This window comes from Hemiscyllium ocellatum, chromosome 7 (assembly GCF_020745735.1).
Source record: "Hemiscyllium ocellatum isolate sHemOce1 chromosome 7, sHemOce1.pat.X.cur, whole genome shotgun sequence".
NCBI classification, from domain to species: domain Eukaryota; kingdom Metazoa; phylum Chordata; class Chondrichthyes; order Orectolobiformes; family Hemiscylliidae; genus Hemiscyllium; species Hemiscyllium ocellatum.
The window spans coordinates 49,218,789-49,237,171 of record NC_083407.1 but is presented as its reverse complement, the minus strand read 5'-3'; the positions used below and the strand labels follow the sequence as shown (position 1 = coordinate 49,237,171).

At 40.4% G+C, this 18,383-nt stretch overlaps 1 protein-coding gene across 2 annotated transcripts in view; it reads right to left on the bottom strand.

The window, feature by feature from the left end:
• csrnp3 (cysteine-serine-rich nuclear protein 3) overlaps positions 1 to 18,383 on the bottom strand; it is a 232,307-nt gene that overhangs the window by 82,953 nt on the left and 130,971 nt on the right. The gene's annotated exons all lie outside the window — the stretch shown is intronic.

The following is an 18,383-nucleotide window of genomic DNA, read 5'->3' as shown; positions in this document are numbered from 1 at the left end:
CCAGAATTTTTTTAGCATTCACTGGTCTTCAAAAATAAAAATATACATTGAGAAAGATCCTTACCATGCTAAAGCATCTATGTAAATGAAAGTAGAATTGAAGTAAAATGTTTGACATACAATTTAATGTGATAATTTGAAGTGTAAGTGTTATGAATGACTGTCAAAAAATTAATTTCACTTCAAAATGAGGATGGAATTCATGAAGCAAAGCTGCATCTTGCTTTACATTTTGACACTTAGAAGAATTTTCAGTTGCAAACATGGTTCAAAGGATTTTTGCTTAGCTTTTATCTCAAGAAATTTGAGTCGAAGAAATTAGTACAATAAGGTAAGTACCCTGACACTGGAAAAAGCACATCAAAAAGTACCAACAAATAGCCCTGGTCAGAGGGTAACACATTGGCTCAGAGATTAGCACTGTTGCCTCATAGAATCAGGGTCCCAGGTTCAAATTTAGCGTCGGGTGACTGTCTATGTGGAGTTTGCACATTCCCCCTGTGCCTGCGTGTGCTCCCTCTGGTGCTCCAATTTCTCCCACAGTCCAAAGATGTGCAGGTTAGGTAGACTGGCCATGCTAAATTGCCCATACTGTCTCAGGATGAGCAGGCTAGATGGGTTAGCCAGGGGAAATATAGGGTAAACGGGGGCAGGTGGGGGGGGGTGTCTGTTCCTCTTCAGAGGGTCAGTGTGGAATTGATGGGCCAAAGGGTCTGTTTCCACACTGTAGGGATTCTGTGAGGTGATTTGAGGTTCACAAGAATAGCAAGGTAATTAAACCTCTTTAATCCTCCACCTCTTTCGTCAAATCTCACCACTCACCCACCACCTAATTACTCCCTTCAGTCACCTCTTCCAACATGACGAGGGCATGCTAATTCATCTCCTTTGCAAAATAATGTCACCAATGACATCACAAGTCAGATTTCCTCCTGCTCACCATTTTTATTTCCTGGTGGGTATTTTGGAAGCCGATTAAAATGGTGCAATGTAATTTAAAACTTGACTTTGACATTCAGAAAAACATACCTAAACATCAACTTTGCCTAACGATTGACAGAAAACCTGCTTTGAAATTGGAAAAAAAAGCTTCTTTTTTTTATCTCAGTGAGTACACCTTTGCTAAAAAAATATCTGGAACCAAGATGAATGTTTGACTGACTTTAAAGCAATTGAATTGAATTTATTGTCATGTGTACCAAGGCACAGTGAAAAACTTTGTCTTGCAAGCAATACAGGCAGATCACAAAGTAGCATAGATAAGTAATAATAGGTAAACAGCAGCAAAAACAAAAACACAGGTGCATGCGAATGTTAAGAGTTTGAGAGTCCATTCAGTATTCTAACAACAGTAGGGTAGAAACTGTTACGAAACCGGCTGGTGTGTGTTCAGGCATCAGTACCTTCTCCCCGATGGTAGAGGTTAGAGAAAAACATTGCCAGGGTGAGATGGATCTTTAAGAATGCTAATTGCCTTTCCTTGACACCGGGCCTGGTAGGTGGCATCTATAGATGGGAGTTTGGTCTTTGTGATTGTTCGGGCCAGGTTCACCACTCTGTAACCGTCTCCGACATTGAATAGTACAGTTGCCATACCAGGTAGTGATACATCCAGACAGAGTGCTCTCGATGGCACACCTATAAAAGTTGGCAAGGGTATTCGCTGTCATGCCAAATTTCCTCAGCTGCCTGAGGAAGAGGAGATATTGTTGGGCCTTTGCAACCAGTGCATCTACATGAAAAGTCCGAGAAAGCTTGTTGTGGATAACCACTCGCAGAACCATAAGACATAGGAGTGGAAGTAAGGCCATTCGGCCCATCGAGTCCACTCCGCCATTCAATCATGGCTGATTGGCATTTCAACTCCTCTCAACTCAAGCAGGAGCTTGACACTCTCCACTTGTTCCACCTCTGTGCTGCTAATATGTAGGGGGGGCATGTGTAACATCCCACCCAAAGTAAATAATGAGTTCCTTGGTTTTTCTGGCATTGAGAACTAGATTGTTCTCAGTGCACTCTTTTTCCAGGTCTTCCACCTCCCATCTGTAGTCTGTTGCGTTGCCATCTGAGATTCAACCAATGATGGTGGTGTCATCAGCGAACTTGTAAATGGCATTAGTCTGGTATTTGGCGACACAGTCATGGGTATACAGTATGCACAGTAGGGAACTGAGTATGCACCCCTGGGGGCTCCAGTGTTGAGTGTTAGTGAAGATGAAATACTGTCCCCAATCGTCACTGATTGTGGCCTGTGGGTCAGGAAACTGAGGATCCAGTTGCATAGAGTGGGGCTTAGTCAGAGATCACCAAGTTTAATAAGCAGTCTCGAGGGAATAGTGTTGAAGGCTGAACTGGAGTCAATGAGTAGGATTCTTACATTGCTGTTCTTGGTGTCAAAATGTTCTAGGGGAGAGTGAAGGGCAATTGATATGGGATCTGACGTGGATCGGTTGGTCTGATAGACAAATTGGAGTGGATCAAGAGGAGTTAATTAATGCCATGACCAGCCTTTCAAAGCACTTCATGACTACCAAAGTTAGGGACACTCGGCAATAGTTATTGAGACATGCTGCATGAGCCTTTTTCGGCATAGGGATGATGTTGGCCCTCTTGAAAGAGGCAGAGACAGTGACCTGCTGCACGGAGGGGATTAAGATGTCCGAGAAGACCTGTATCCATCAGGGAGTCTCCTGCTTGAGCTTTGGCCTGTAATCCAGGAGAAGTAGCCCAGCATTGTGGTTGGTGTTCCCGAAATGAGGGCAGGGGATGGAGCTGAAGGCATCCTTCACAGTGGTGTAGCAGTGGTCCAAAATGTTCAAGTTGCTGATGGGGCAATAGACAATAGGTGTAGGAGTAGGCCATTCTGCCTTCGAGCCTGCACCACCATTCAATATGAACATGGCTGATCATCCTTAATCAGTATCCTGTTCCTGCCTTATCTCCATAACCCTTGATTCCACTATCCTTGCGAGCTCTATCCAACCCATTCTTAAATGAATCCAGAGATTGGGCCTCCACTGTCCTCTGGGGTAGAGCATTCCACACAGCCACCACTCTCTGGGTGAAGAAGTTTCTCCTCATCTCTGTTCTAAATGGTCTACCCCGTATTTTTAAACTGCGTCCTCTGGTTCGGCACTCACCCATCAGTGGAAACATGTTTCCTGCCTCCAGAGTGTCCAATCCTTTAATAATTTTATATGTCTCAATCAGATCCCCTCTCAGTCTTCTAAACTCAAGGATATACAAGCCCAGTCGCTCCAGTCTTTCAGTGTAAAGTAGTCCCGCCATTCCAGGAATTGACCTCGTGAACCTACGCTGTACTTCCTCAATCGCCAGAATGTCTTTCCTCAAATTTGGAGACCAGAACTGCACACAGTACTCCAGTATCCAAAGTGGATAACCATACATTTATCCACATTAAGCTGCATCTGCGATGCATCTGACCACTCACCTAACTTGTCCAGGTCACCCTGTAATCTCCTAACATCCTCCTCACATTTCACCCTGCCACTCAGCTTAGTATCATCAGCAAATTTGCTAATGTTATTACTAATACCATCTTCTATATCATTAATATATATTGTTAAAAGCTGCGGTCCCAGCAGTGGTCCCTGCGGTACCCCACTGGTCACTGCCTGCCATTCCGAAAGGTGATGTTCTGGTGGAACACCTTCCTTAGATTGGTGACTTCAATCAAGCCAGTCACATTAAACAGGGCCTCGGGGTATTCCATCTCCAGGGTGTTAGTGGTGGAGTACAGCACATTCAGTGCTATGTCAATGTTTGCTTGTTGCGGTATGTACACAACAGTTAGTATAGAAGCAGTAAATTCCCATGGTAGATAGAAGGGGCAGCATTTGATGGCAAGGAACTCAAGGTTTGGGGAGCAATAGCTGCCCAGGGTTACAGTGTCCATGCACCATAGTTGTTGATTAAAAAGCAAACCCCTCCACCTTTTGTCTTACTGGAAGACGCTGTCTGGTACAAACGATGGATGGAAAACCATCAGCCCAAAGTGCGAAGTTGGTAATGGATGGTTTGAGCCAGATTTCTGTGAAGTATTAATGGGTTTCTGCACAGTAAGTGTTCCATTCCTCTGAGAATGTTTCAAGGTTCTAGTAAAAGAGCTTGCTTTTGGTATGGTTTCTGATTGTTGGCTTAAGTGAATAGCTTTACCCACAGTAAAAGTTTTTCACATGGAAGAATCCATATTTTTCCATTATCAATCATGGTGTGCTTGATGGAAATTTTGTTAGATTGGCAAAGAAAACTCCCACAAGGAATGTAAAATATTTTCCAGAATTTAAGGGTGCTATTCAATGGATATTTTGTGACAGTCATGAAGAGCACATAGGAGGTGCATGAGGCCTATGAGCTGCTGGCAAGGTGGATAGAGAGATTCAGGTGAGTGAGGGTGACAGTTAGGAGGTCTTCAAGTGATGTTAGAACCGATGCCGCAGTCACTAAGAACGAAGGCATCCCTTCTCGACAGTTCACCTCTACCTTCACAATCCTCCTCTATTGTGTCATTGCTCACAAACTAAAAAAAATCCTTTGGGAAAAGAAAACAATTCCGGGCAACATCACTCATGAGTTAGGGTTCAGTGGAATGGCCAAACCCAAAAATGTACTCCCATGAGGTAAATTCAATCTATGGAGTACAAAAGCATTGAAGCTATGCTACACCTTAACAAAAGGCTGGTTAGTCTTCAGTTGGATATTGTTTGAACTTTGCACATAGAACTTTAGAAAGGATATGTCTTCAAAAATCCATACTTTGATTTACCAAAATCATAGATTAGGCACATTGGTTATGTGCAAAGACTGAAGAAATAGGATGTTATTCTTAGAGCAAAGAAGGTTAATAGCAAATTAGATAGAGTTGCTTACAAGTACTGAAGTGATTTTCAGGGTCAATAATGAGAAATTGTGAGAATACTAATTTACGATTGCTGAAAGAATCAGAGGTGACTTGAGCAAAGATTTTCTTGCATACTGACAATCTGCAAGCCACTGCCTGAAGGGATGGTTCAAGCAGATTCAAAGTACTTGTCCAAAAGGTATTTGATAAATACTTGGAGAAAAAATAATTAGAGCTATTGGATACATGCAGGGTATACAACTCATCAAATCGTCTTCCAAAATCATGGCACAATGGCTGCGTTGTGTACAGTACTAATATTGCAAAAATTCTCACTTATTCTGAGGATTGTTGCTTGGATACCTCAAGAAAATAGACATCTGTATCTCATCTTAAAGAAACCTATTATGTCCCCTGGCTTTGACAGCATAAAAGCTTAGTTTGTTTATTTAAGGCTTATTTAAAGATTAGCACTTCTATATCTGCCTGAAGATCATTGATCCTAGCACCATTCCAGAGATCCTTGACTACATAATTCAGGAGTGATACCTCGTGCAGTACTGAGTGAGCACTGTTAGACATGCTGTTTTTTGGATAAGCTATTAAACAGAGTCTCCTTTGCTCCATCATACTTCCATGGCACTATTTCACAAACAGGAGAGATTAACCAGTGCTCTAACTAAATCAGTGAATATAGGCTGATTGCTGGATATCATATTGCTGAGAGATTCCCTACATTACAACAATGACTCAAGTTTTCTGAGAAATGCTGAGATCGTGAAAGAGCCTTTATGCATGTATATCATTTTACATCCTTGTGATGTCCACGTATATTAGCAAGAACTATGTAGGAGTCAGTTAAACAGATCTGCACAGAGTATCCCCTGCCCCTAGCTATCATCCCATTACATAACTCCTGAGCAATTAGCAGTAGATAGTAAAATATGGGAGAAATAGGACAGTACTTTACTGCTCCTATCAGGGAGTTTGCAAGCTTCCCACTTGCTGGTGCATAGAATGTTACATAGGGTCACACCAATTGAGGCCATCTAAATATTAGTTTTGTGCATGGCTGGAAGAATGTAGGAGCTGGGAGGACATCCGGGTTGCCCTGCTCAGGCCACAGACAAGGGGGTAAAAGTCTCCCTCAAAAGATCCACATTTCACATTGTGAGCATACCCACCCCTAAAGTATGCCCCTGTTGGTACTCTGCCTCGTCCTTCCCATCAAGGTCCACTACCCACTCTTCTCCAAACACCTAGGATTTTACCTCTCGTCCACAGCAGGAGACCCACCTGCATATACTTGACCTTGGACCCTAGGACTTTCAATATGGGATTGCACTCCAAGTCCTGATTATCATTACCATTAATACTGATGACTCTACAGAACGGCTGGTGAATCTGAATAGTTCACTGCTTTTTGGGGGTGACTTCTGCTGAATTAAGTCGTGTTTCCAACCAATTAACGTTCCTTGGAGTGCTCACTGGCTGTAGGATGCTGCAATCAGTTGGAATGTCCTCCCTCTGACTCTTTGGAGTGGCAGAGCAAGAAACACCATGATCATAAAATCCTGCTCACAAAAGCTTAAGGCATCTCCATGTGTACTTACACAGTCCTACTTGATGCTGTTTATGTGATCAAGGTTAGAAATCACACAAAACCAAGTTATAGTCCAACAGGTTTATTTGGAAGCACTAGCTTTGGGAGCACTGCTCCTTCAACAGGTGGTTGGGAGTATAAGATCATAAAACAGAATTTATAGCAAAAGTTTACAGTGTAATGCAACTAAAATCATATATTGAAATGACCTGTTCTTGTGATCAGCCACTAACTGTGCATAGATAGAGTAGTAGTTCATTCAGCTAATAAATATACTGGAACACAAGCCAACTATAATGAGTGTGGGACAGGCCACTCACTATTCTGAGTTCTCCCCTGTCAGCTATTGGACAAAGTGAGGTAAATAACGTCTTAACAACATTGGCAAAACAAATGTTGGACATTGGCAAAATGCAGCTGTAAACCGCATGCTAGGAAAATGTAGCTGGGGTGACATTGAGGGTCATCGACATGGTCCATCCAGCTGTTGAAGTGGACTGTAAAAGCTACAACAGCCTGCCCGGTCAAGTGAACTGTCGTGCGTGATTGCTCCTCAATTAAACCTAGGTAGATGTTGTATATCCAGTATGGCCCTTGGAAGACTTTGTTACACTAGGTTTTCAATGGCCTGTTATATATCTTTTGTACCTTAGAACAGTGCGAGAATGATTCTCATTCTAAATCCAAACAGTATCTTTGTAGAACTTTAAAATACCTCAGAACTTGCAGAAGTTTCAACAAACACCCCTCCACAGCTCAGAATCCAAATCCTTTCTTGAAATCTGTGTGGAGTCAGTCACTTGACTTACTAGCTCCATCAACAGGCTTACATAATGCAAGCATACAGTATTCAATTATTCAGACTAAACAGGCAAATGTGAAATCATAAATCCATTGAATATGCATTCTTCCCGACATTTAACTAATTTGAATTAAATCTTTAATTTGAATTAGAACAACAAACTTAAGTACGTCAAGTAATTTCTCAGAAAACACAGGCAAGTTAAACACTGAAAACTGAAATAGGCTTTTAGATTAGAAAGTCTCTTTAATTATGAGATTTATGAATCTGTTGTTGTTCAGTGTAATCAATTTGATGAGACAGATGATTAATATCACTCATCAGGAAAGGAAATGTATCCTCATATATACTGTCTTCAAATGCTCTTGGTCTGCTCTCAGCATCTTGTGTCCCACTTGGTGCTGGCATCCAAAAGATAAACATTGATACAGAGCAAACACTTGGTACTGATAGATTTAATGCATGGTTTGGCCATTTGATTCAACAGGAATGTATTCGTAAAAGCAGATAATTGATGGTGGTGGCTTAAGAATTGTCACTGCCACGTGAAGGTGATTACTTGTCTCAAATTCAGTTGGTGCTTTCATATTTTTATTTCCCTCCTCTGACTAGACCTTTGCTATATTCTGAATAGTGTACCAGTAAGGTTTCATCTTGCAGGTGTTCTAATATGCACTTTCAATTTGTCGTCTTGCTTACAGATTTGTCACAGCAGGGATAATGGTTCTCAAAAATGCACGTGTAATGTTCTATTGCTTGAAGATTTCTGCACACAGCATGGCCAAATCTTCTCCTTCTTTCTATTATGTATCTTTTCATGACTGTTTATTGTTTTGCTTTAGTTAATATCACTACTGGAAGAAAGGATTCTGAAACACAGCTGTCCATACCTCACCCTGAATTGGACACACTGCACAGTATTCATATTTGCAGATCCTGTACTCACGTTTCTGAGCAATTCCTTTTCCACAAGGTTTGGATTTGATGTGTGCATTAAACATTCCATAAGATGAGTTGGTGCTTTAGCTTGTATAATGTCGTTATACACATTGTAGGATACTCATGTAAGAATCTGTTATGTCGAACTGATGAATTTTACGACTTTGACTTCATATACATCTTTGCAAAATAGTTCCCTTTAACACTTACGGCATCAAGCTGGATATAGCATTGTGACTCAATAAGCATTTATGAAATCTGGGTGTTTTTTTTAAGGTTTCCAAGCGTGGTGGCATGTGTTGAAGAAATTACTGAAATCCATCTGTGTGTAACCCTTGCACTTTTGATGAAGTCCCATGTAACTCCTTGGAACCTAACATGGTATATTCAATTTGGATAGCCAATGTCTGCCTTGTTCCAAACTTAGATGACCTTACCCTCCAAGAGAAAATATTCCATTATACACAGAATTAAAATACTTTCAATTAATTGTCCATGCATTAGTTCATCTATTAGTGTATCAAATTTACACAGCTCACAGCAGCATCATAGCAATTGGCTCCAATTTCACAGACTGACTGATACCCTGGGTAGAATGTATATTGTTTGAAAATCATACTTCTCTTTGGCCTGAAGTATTTTGACAGCACTTACTTCTTTAAGAAGAATCCTCACCAATACCCATCATGTTGCAGAAGACATCAGGTTAATTTGTTGCCTTCTTACTCTTTCTTGGCAGGCATTCACGTGTGTATTGGATCATTGTTTGGATAGAAACAGTGTGCAAGGATATGGGGAGAAAGCAGGAGATTGACACTAGGTAGTAATGCTTGTTTAAAGAGCTGTTGCAAGCATAATGGGTTAAACACCCTCCTCCTGCACCGTTATAATTCTGTGGTTCTGTGATCTACAGGGCAGGCTTGATCCAGAGGAAAGCTACTAGCCAGATTAATGAGATGAGACTTGTCTTAAACATGTAATCTGTTCCATTATTGCAACTATGTGCAATTACACTACAATGATAAATACCCATAAAGAACGAGGAAACTCCTTCAAGATCTTAAGCTGTTCTCCCATGAAGCTGGGTGACCATCATCGTATTGGGGGTCACTCAGGACATTCCTCAGCATTAACCCTTTCAGACCTTTATCTCCCTGTACAACAACTGCCATATCTGTTGAAATTTTTAATTTATTGTTTTATTTTTCTAGTTTTATATTAAGGACTGAAATCTAAACTGCTACCTTATTTCGTGACTTTTCCACTTGTTCTATGACGGTCTGTAATGCATAATCTTTTAACTGTGTTTTTGTTACTGTTTTGTACCTAAGGTTTTTTTAGTACTAAGGTGCCATGTGGCAATATTAGATACCTTTCACTGTACTGCTGTACTTGAGTACGTGAGACAATAAAATCTAAACCAAAGGTGTGTAATCTTCTGTGAAATACTTTAACATTTACTAGCTTCCTGCTCCAAGACAATGCACAATTCTCACTTTCATACAGATTGTGCTACATGTAAATCATCCTTGCCTGTAATGAACAATTAGCCACAAACCCTGAAATACTTCACTTCTATGACAAGGGTCGGTCTCAGAGTTATAAAAGCAATGGTTCTGAACTTGGTAAAATTAAACTTCTCAAGCAAACTAGTTGCTAACTTCTATAGTTTTACTAGGTACTGCAAATCATTTTCATTGCAGAGCATTGCAGAGATTACTCTAATTCTAAATCCAAACAAACTATTTATAGGACTTTAAAATATTTCAAAAAAACTTCCAGAAATTTCAACATCCCTCCACACTTCACTCTCCAACTCATCCAAAATTCTGCTTTATGTTGTCGTTATCAAGATGTTATAGAGAGTCATACCGCATGGAAACAGACCCTTCAGTCCAATTCATCCATGCCGACCAGACATCCCAATCTGACCTAGTCCCATGTGCCAGCATTGGCCCATATCCCTCTAAGGCCTTTCTATTCATATACCCAGCCAGATGCCTTTTAAACGTTGTAACTGAACCCACTCCACACTTCCTGACATCTCATTCCACACTATTTGCATGAAAAAGTTAACCCTTTGGTCCTTTTTAAATCTCTCCCCTCAAAACTATACTCTCTAATTTAAGACTCCCTAACCCTAGGAAAAATATCTTGGCTATTCATACTATCCATACCCCTCGTGATTTCATAAATTTATAAGCCTCTATAAGATCACCCCTTAGCCTCCAATGCTCCAGGGAAAATAGTCCCACCTTATTCCGCCTCTACCTCTAGTTCAAACCCTCGATCCTTGTAAATATTTTCTGCACCCTCAATGTTAACAGCAGCTTTCTGGGCAACCAGAATTAGATGCAGTTTCTATAGGTAGCCTCACAACTGTCCTATTAAATGACTTCCCAACTCCTACATTCGATATTCTGACCAATGAAGGCAAGAATGCCAAATGCTTTCTTCATCACCCAGTCTACCTTCAACTCCACTTTCAAAGAACTATGCACCTTCACCCCTAGGTCTCTGTTTGGTAACAATCCCCAGGGTCCTACCATTAACAATACAAGTGCTGCCATGGTTTGGCTTACTAAAATGTAATACCTCACACTTATCTAAATTAAAATCCATCCGCCACTCCTTGGCCCATTAGTCCATGGGTGGCACGTAGGCTCAGTGGTTAGTGCTGCGCCCTCAGTGCCAGGCATCCAGGGTCAATTCCAACCTTGGGCAATTTCTGTGTGGATTTTTCATATTCTATCAGTATGTGTGTGGGTTTTCTCTGGCTACTCTGGTTTCCTCCCATTGTCCAAAGGTATGGAGGTTAGATGGATTGGCCATGCTAAATTGCCCACAATATCCAGGGATGTGCAGGCTAGATAGATTAACCAATAAGAAATGGGGATAGGGTTGGGTAGGGCTAGATGGAATGCTTTCTGGAGAACTGGTGTGGACTCCATGAACCAAATGGCCTGCTCCCATACTGTAGGGATTCTACGGCCTGATCAAGGTCCCATTGCGCTCAGATATTCTTCTTCACTGTCCACTACACCACATCTATTTTGATGTTATCTGCAAAATTGGTACCATGCCTATATCGACATACATTTCTATAAACATATTAAAACAAAGCATCACATTTTCTTGAAATGTTAACTGTTTCTCTCTCAACAGAAGCCGTTGAGTTCCTCCAGCATGCTCGGTTTAATTCCACAAGAAGTATTATTCACTGACACTCATTGGCTCTCTATTCTACAATGCATCAATACTAACATTTTCACTCATTTACAAGACACACTACAGTCTTCGGAGAAAGTGAGGACTGCAGATGCTGGAGAGTCAGAAGTTGAAACATGTGACACTGGAAAAAGCACAACAAGTCAGGCAGCATCCAAGGAGCAGAAGAGTCGATGTTTTCGACATAAGCCCTTCAATGTGGAGTGGAAGAAGACAGAGGTAAATAGGGGTTGTGGAAGGGGCTGGACAGGGGGTGGGGAATAGGTGGGAAGGCGATAGGTGAGTATGAGTTGGAAGTGATTGTGATAGGTTGGTGGCGAGGGTGGAGTGAATAGGCGGGAAGGAAGATGGACAGATAGGTCAGGTCAATAGGGCGGTCCACGTGGAGGATTGGATCTGGGATGAGGTGGGGGTGGGGAGCTTTGGAAACTGGTGAAGTCAGTGTTGATGCCATATGGTTGGAGGGTCCCAAGGCTGAAGATGAGGCGTACTTCCTCCATTTAGCGGGTGTCTTTGATTTGGCAATGGAGGCGGCCCAGGATTTGCATGTCCTTGGGCACCCTCATGTGACCCAGCTATGCTTGCTTCGTCGTAGGATACGTGGAATAGTCCCTCTTCCGCAGCTACACCAGCACCATCCCCCTCTTCCTCTGCTACATTGATGGCAGTATTGGCATCACCTCACGCACCCTCAAGGAGATTGAACAGTTCGTCAACTTCACCAACACTTTTCACTCTGACCTCAAGTTCACGTGGACCATCACTGACACATACCTCCCCTTCCTGAACCTCTCCACCTCTGCCTCCAACAACTGACACAACACTGGCATCTATTTCAAACCCACCAATTCCCACGCTACCTGGACTACAAGTCCTCCAAAGCCCCTCCTGCAAAAACACAATCCCTTACTCCCAATTCCTCCCCTTCCACCAATCTGCTCCCAGGATGAGCAATTCCACTTCAGAACTTCCCAGACGTCCTCCTATTTCAAGGACAATTTCCCCTCCCATGTGACCAACGATGCCCTTCATCACATCTCCTCCACTCCCCGCACCTCCATCCTTGAACCCCAACCCTCCAACTGCAACAAGGATAGAACCCCCCAATCCCCTCATTCCACCCCCCCAATCTCTGGATATCCTCTACCATTTTCGTCACCTACAGTCAGACCCCACCACCAAAAATATATTTCCCTCTCCAGCCCTATGTGCGACCCAGAGAGATAATTTCCTCTGCGACACTCTTGTTATTTTAGAAATTGGAGAAATTGAATGCTAAACTTGTTTGCAGACCTTCAATATCACAACACAGTCAAGGATGAGGTACCCTCAAGCCATAAAAGTGGTTGGCACTGCTGTCTCACAGCACCAGGGACCCAGGTTCAATTCCAGCCTTGGGCGACTGTCTGTGTTGAGTTTGCACATTATCCCAGTGTCTGAGTGGGTTTCCTCCGGGTGTTCCGTTTTCCTCCCACAATCCAAAGATATGCAGATCAGGTGAATTGGCCATGCTAAGTTGTCTATAGTGTCAGGGGTGAATATAAAGTAGAGGAATGGGTCTGGGTGGTTTATTCTTTGGTGGGTCAGTGTGGACTTGTTGGGTTGAAGGGCCAGTTTCCATACTATAGGTAATCTAATCTTTTAAAAAAAACTTACAATTAATGGCAAGCAAAGGAGCTTAATGTTTTAGAGGTATAAAGTAAGCATTCTCTTGTTGCCAGGACAGCATCTGCAGTATAATTGGTCCATAAATCCACACATTAGTGCTAAGTCATTCACCTTTAAATCTGGCCGATGTCAAGTTCTTTCAGGCTTGAAAAATTCTAATAATTTTATCAAATACAATTGTTCTTTTGGAAATCAGTTAGTTTCACTGTGAGGACTCTCTAATATTATTTAAATGTATTCTTAAGAGTCCCTTTATAATTGACTCCAGGACTCTCCAGATGTTTGGCAATCTGGCTTGCAGTTCCTGGATTTTCTCTCTCTCTCCATTCGGGTCCAGCAGTGTTACATTTGGTAACTTCTAAACTGACAATGAATCTATGGAAGCTTGGAAAAATCATAACCAATGTATTCACTATTGTTGCAGGTTTGATAGCAGTTGGTTCCTTGTGATTCTCCAAGTCTTTTGTTTCTTTCATGGTATTAATTTATTTACATTCCTCACTCTTATTGACACTTTGTTATCTTTTATTTCTGCTACACAATTTATATTGTCTACCATGTAGCCAGACACAAAATACTACTTTAAACATTCCTACCATCCCCTCATTCCCGCGATAATTCTCCTGTCTTTGTCACTAAGGGGCAAATTTTTACATTAGGGATTTTCCTTTCAAGTTACTTGTGAAAGTTCTTGCAAGCTGTTTTTGTATTCCTACCTAGTTTAGTCCACTTTCTGTAAGCTCAGTTGGCTGGAGGGCTGGTTTGCAATGCAGTGTAACATTACAGTACAGGTTCAATTGGCTGAGGTTACCATGCAGGTCCTGCCTTCTCAATTTCACCAGTCACTTGGTAAGAGGTGACACTCAGGTTAAGTTACCACCAGTCTAATGAGAGAGTGCAACTATGGCAACTTTTACGTTTACTCCATATTCTATAACCTTTTCCCCTTCATACCTACATCATTTTTGCCACTCTTTGTTGATTTCCATATAATATACTATAAACATAATTAAATGAATGATTTCCTACAGATACTTATACTTTGACTACTTCTCAAATGTTAGGAACTATAAGGTTGACTTTACAAACTAAGGATGGAGCTTCAGCATTAGAAATGTCTTTCATAAAGTCATCTTCACATTTTTAAATTGTCTTACTATGTCCATTTTGCAAGTGACAACAACCACAACTGATTTTGAGAGGGCAGCTCTTTCAAGAAGAATGGTAAAGATAATTTGTTGACTCTGAAGACATTTGTTCGAGTGTCTGCTGCCTAAGGAGGATGCGATTTCAGACTTGCAATATATGTGATAGTGCTCTAACCCAAGTTTTCACTTTATGGGTATATATTTATTTCAATGATTTGACTGAAAATCCTAACAAAGTATTTTCTACAGTGTGGCAATGTCTTCTAGACAGAGAATATTTCACAGCATATAAAACATGAATGGCACATATATTTATACACATATTTATTTCTATAATGAATGTTATGCAGCTTTCCTGGTCTAAATTCTACAAGAGACGTGAAATATAAGGGCTACATTAATGCAGATTGAACCTCTCCCTTGCTATGGCACAGCATTTTTACTGCTCACTTTACAGGCAGAAACAGAAGCAATTCACGCAATGGAAAATCATATTTGTGTTGCGAAAGTTGCAAAATAATAAAAAAAAACTTTAAAAGACAAACACAGTAGGAAAAAACCAACTAATCTCTTCAGTTTTGTCAGTGCAAAAATACTAAAATAACAATACATAAGCTCGTAATGTACACAGCAGTTATGTAAAACGTTCACCATACTGTGCCAAAGATCGGCATATTTTGGCTTAAGTGTCAAAGTGTGTGGTGCTGGAAAAGCACAGCCCGTCAAGCAGCATCAGAACAGAAGGAGAATCGACAGTGAGCATAAGCTCTCTTCAGGAATCTTCTGCTCCTCAGATGTTGCCCGAGTGGCTGTACCTTTCCAGCACCACACTCTTCGATCCTGATCTCCAGCATCTGCAGTGCTCACTTTCTCTCATATTTTGGTTGAAGCTCCACTCTGATCAAAATGGATGAATTGCCAATATCAAGGAACACATTTATTGAAATGAGGACAAGTTGATGTATGCAGTAGATTTCATTCTACCAGATTACATTGTTAATTGATTTTTCTTCTAGCAACGTTCTCTGTGAAAATAAAATCTCAGTTGCCTGTGCTCACTAAAAAACAGACCTTCAATATATACTGCTTACTTATTCACTTATCAGCCACTGAACTGACATGCAAAGCGCTACAATAATAGAAAAAGGAAGCTTTATTTTAAGAAAAGCTAACACAATTATTTCATTATTTAAAGAGCGTATATTTTTGTAATACAGAAAATTCATAATCTACTGGTAATTTAAGAGGAATTATTCATGTAAAGGAGTTCCTGAAGCATTGCAAATTAACAATTTTTGATGCACCAAAAAAATGTTTGTCAAATGTTCATTGATCAGAAACTTTGTCATTAAAGGCAAAAGGGGTGTAAGTGATTGATGCCAAGAGTGTAAAGTAGCAAATTAGTAAATGCCTCACTGCACCTGATCACAGTTCACAGAATATTTAACAATTCAGTCACTTTTTGGAGACCTGCTTTCTCTCGTCATTACTGCCTGCACTTGAATTGAAAAATCTTGGTAATATTTCCAACTCAATAGAAAAAGAACTGGCACAGAATATAGCATGCTGCTAATTTACCATGAGACCAATTTTACTCCTTTCACGTGACACTTGCAGTGCAACAGCATAAAAATGGTATTGAGGTCTGTAAAAGGTCAGCTTTCACTTCATTTTTCTTTGCTTTCTCTTTTCAATAGTGAAGGATTAGTTCTTCTGTCAGAAAGCTAGGTTGCTCCCACAGGTAAAGCTTCGATGTACTGCATGTGCTGCAAGCTGTATAATAAGCTGAGAGATGCTGAACAAAGGCAGCCAAGCATTATGGAGAATTTAGTCAAAATTCAATATCAGGTGAGTCAGTTAGGGTCTGGCCTGTTCCTCTTTAGGTTACATAATCATATTACCTGCAAATTTAATGGCACTTTTTCAAAATACTAATTTACTTAAGCAATGTGTTATTACCCAGTATGCTGTTGAAACAGAATGACTGTATGTATTACAACACATCCGGCACCAATGCTTGTCAAAGCAATTAAGAAAAATAAGCCAAAAGCTATTGGTATTATTGTAACAGATTGATGACACTCCGAGATTTTAATTTATTTTTAATCTTCCTTGATTTAAAATGACATTTTAATTGTCTTTTCAAGTTAATCTGACTGGAAATTCAAAACACAAGCTCAACTACACCAAGGTTAGCAATTGGAAAATTCAGACAAGCTGTTAGGTATTAACCTATTCCTGTTTTCAGTATTCCTATAAGTCACTTCACATTGTTAATCATAGAGGACATAACCAGATTGAACTTTATTGGAACATCATTATTTTATCTTTCTGATCATTCATCTACAGATTCTCAAGAAAACAGTTTCATTTTGTTTTAGTGGCGGAGTAGTGTCAAGGCAGGACACCGGCATGCTTCAGCAACAATATCATGTCCCCAGTCCACTTCACTGAATTGAAGGTCAGTTAATAAGAGAAGAGGGCCAGCAAAGCTCGTGTCACTAAGAGGTGCCACTTCTCTTGGTGGGGGAAATATACAAACAGAAGCAGCAGTAGGCCTTACAGCCCCTCTACCTGCTGCACGATTCGATACAATCACAAGTGTGGCCTTAAATCTATATTCCTGCTTCCCCTTTTTCACAGTCAAGAATCTGCTTACTTCTGCCTCAGATGTATTTCATGATCCTCTATTGTCTGCTCTTGGGGGAGATAGGGTTATGAGTCTTTGAAACTCCAAGAAAATATTGATTCTCATCTCCACCATAAATGGGAGGCCCCTTGGTTTATAAACCATCTACTACTTTAGTCTCTTCCACAAAGGAAAGCATCTATTTAGAATCCACCATGTCAAGTTCTCTTAGGATCTTACTTATTTCAATTAAAAACAATTATCTCTCATTCTTCTACACTTTTCTTGTAAGATAATCCCCCTGTAACCCAGGAATCTATTGAGTGAACCTTTGCTGAACTGCTTCTAACAAACTTGCATCCTTTCTTAAATAAAGGAGGCCAAGATTGAACACAATATTAAAAATGTGGTCTCACCAACGCCAGGTATAACTGCAAAAAAAAAATTCCTACTATTATATTATACTGTCCTTACAATAAACAACACATCATTTGCAGTCCTAATCACTTGCCTGCTAACTTATTGTGATTCATTCCACAAGGTAATTCAAATTCCTGTGTAGCTCAGAGTTCATCAACCTCATTCAATTTAAATAATATGCAGCTTTTTTATTCTTCATGTCAAAGTGGAAAAATTCACATTTGCCTACTCTATACTCCATTTCTCAAATTTTTGCCTAATCACTTAAATAATATCCCTTCGTTAACTCCATATGTTCTCTTTACAGCTTAATCACCCAACTACCTTTTGAGTCATCAGTAAATTTAGCAATCGTGCATTCTGTTCCATTAGCAGAGTTATAAATCACATATAAATGGAGGCTCCAACACCAATCTCAGGTGTGGCATCTTGCCAGCCCAAAAGCAACTCACCATCTACTACCTGTTCATCAACCAATTCTTTATCCATGCTAACATGTCACCCATACACCATAAAGTCTACTTTTGTTTCATAACCTCTTAAAGTGTACATTGTCAAAAGCCACCTGGAAATCCAAGTACAGTACATCAAACAGTTCCCCTTTTATCTACGTTGCTTGTTATTTTTTTTAAAAGGACTCTTAAAAATAGTCAAGCACTATTTCCCTTTCACAAACCTATTTTTTCTCTGCTTGGGTGCATTGAAGATTTTCCAGATCCCTGCTATAACCTCCTTAATAACAGTTTTGAGTATTTTCCCTATGACAGACATGAGGCTGTGGTTTTCTGTTTGCACTCTCCTCTCAAAATAAATAGTTGTCGCATTCACAGTTTCTAATCTGATGGAATCTTACCAGCATCTAGGGAATTTTGGACAATTTAAGAACTTGATGCACCACTGTTAAAGCATTCAAAGAGGTAGACATGCAATCTGAAGGGGCTCAAGAACTCTGAAGATGATTTTAGGAGAGTCATTAGTGTTGAAGACCAATGATTTCTTGGATTTTAATTTGCAAATTCCCCCTCCACATAAAATCACTGTTCCAAATAAAAGTGACTCACCTGCAAAATATTTACAGTTTGAAG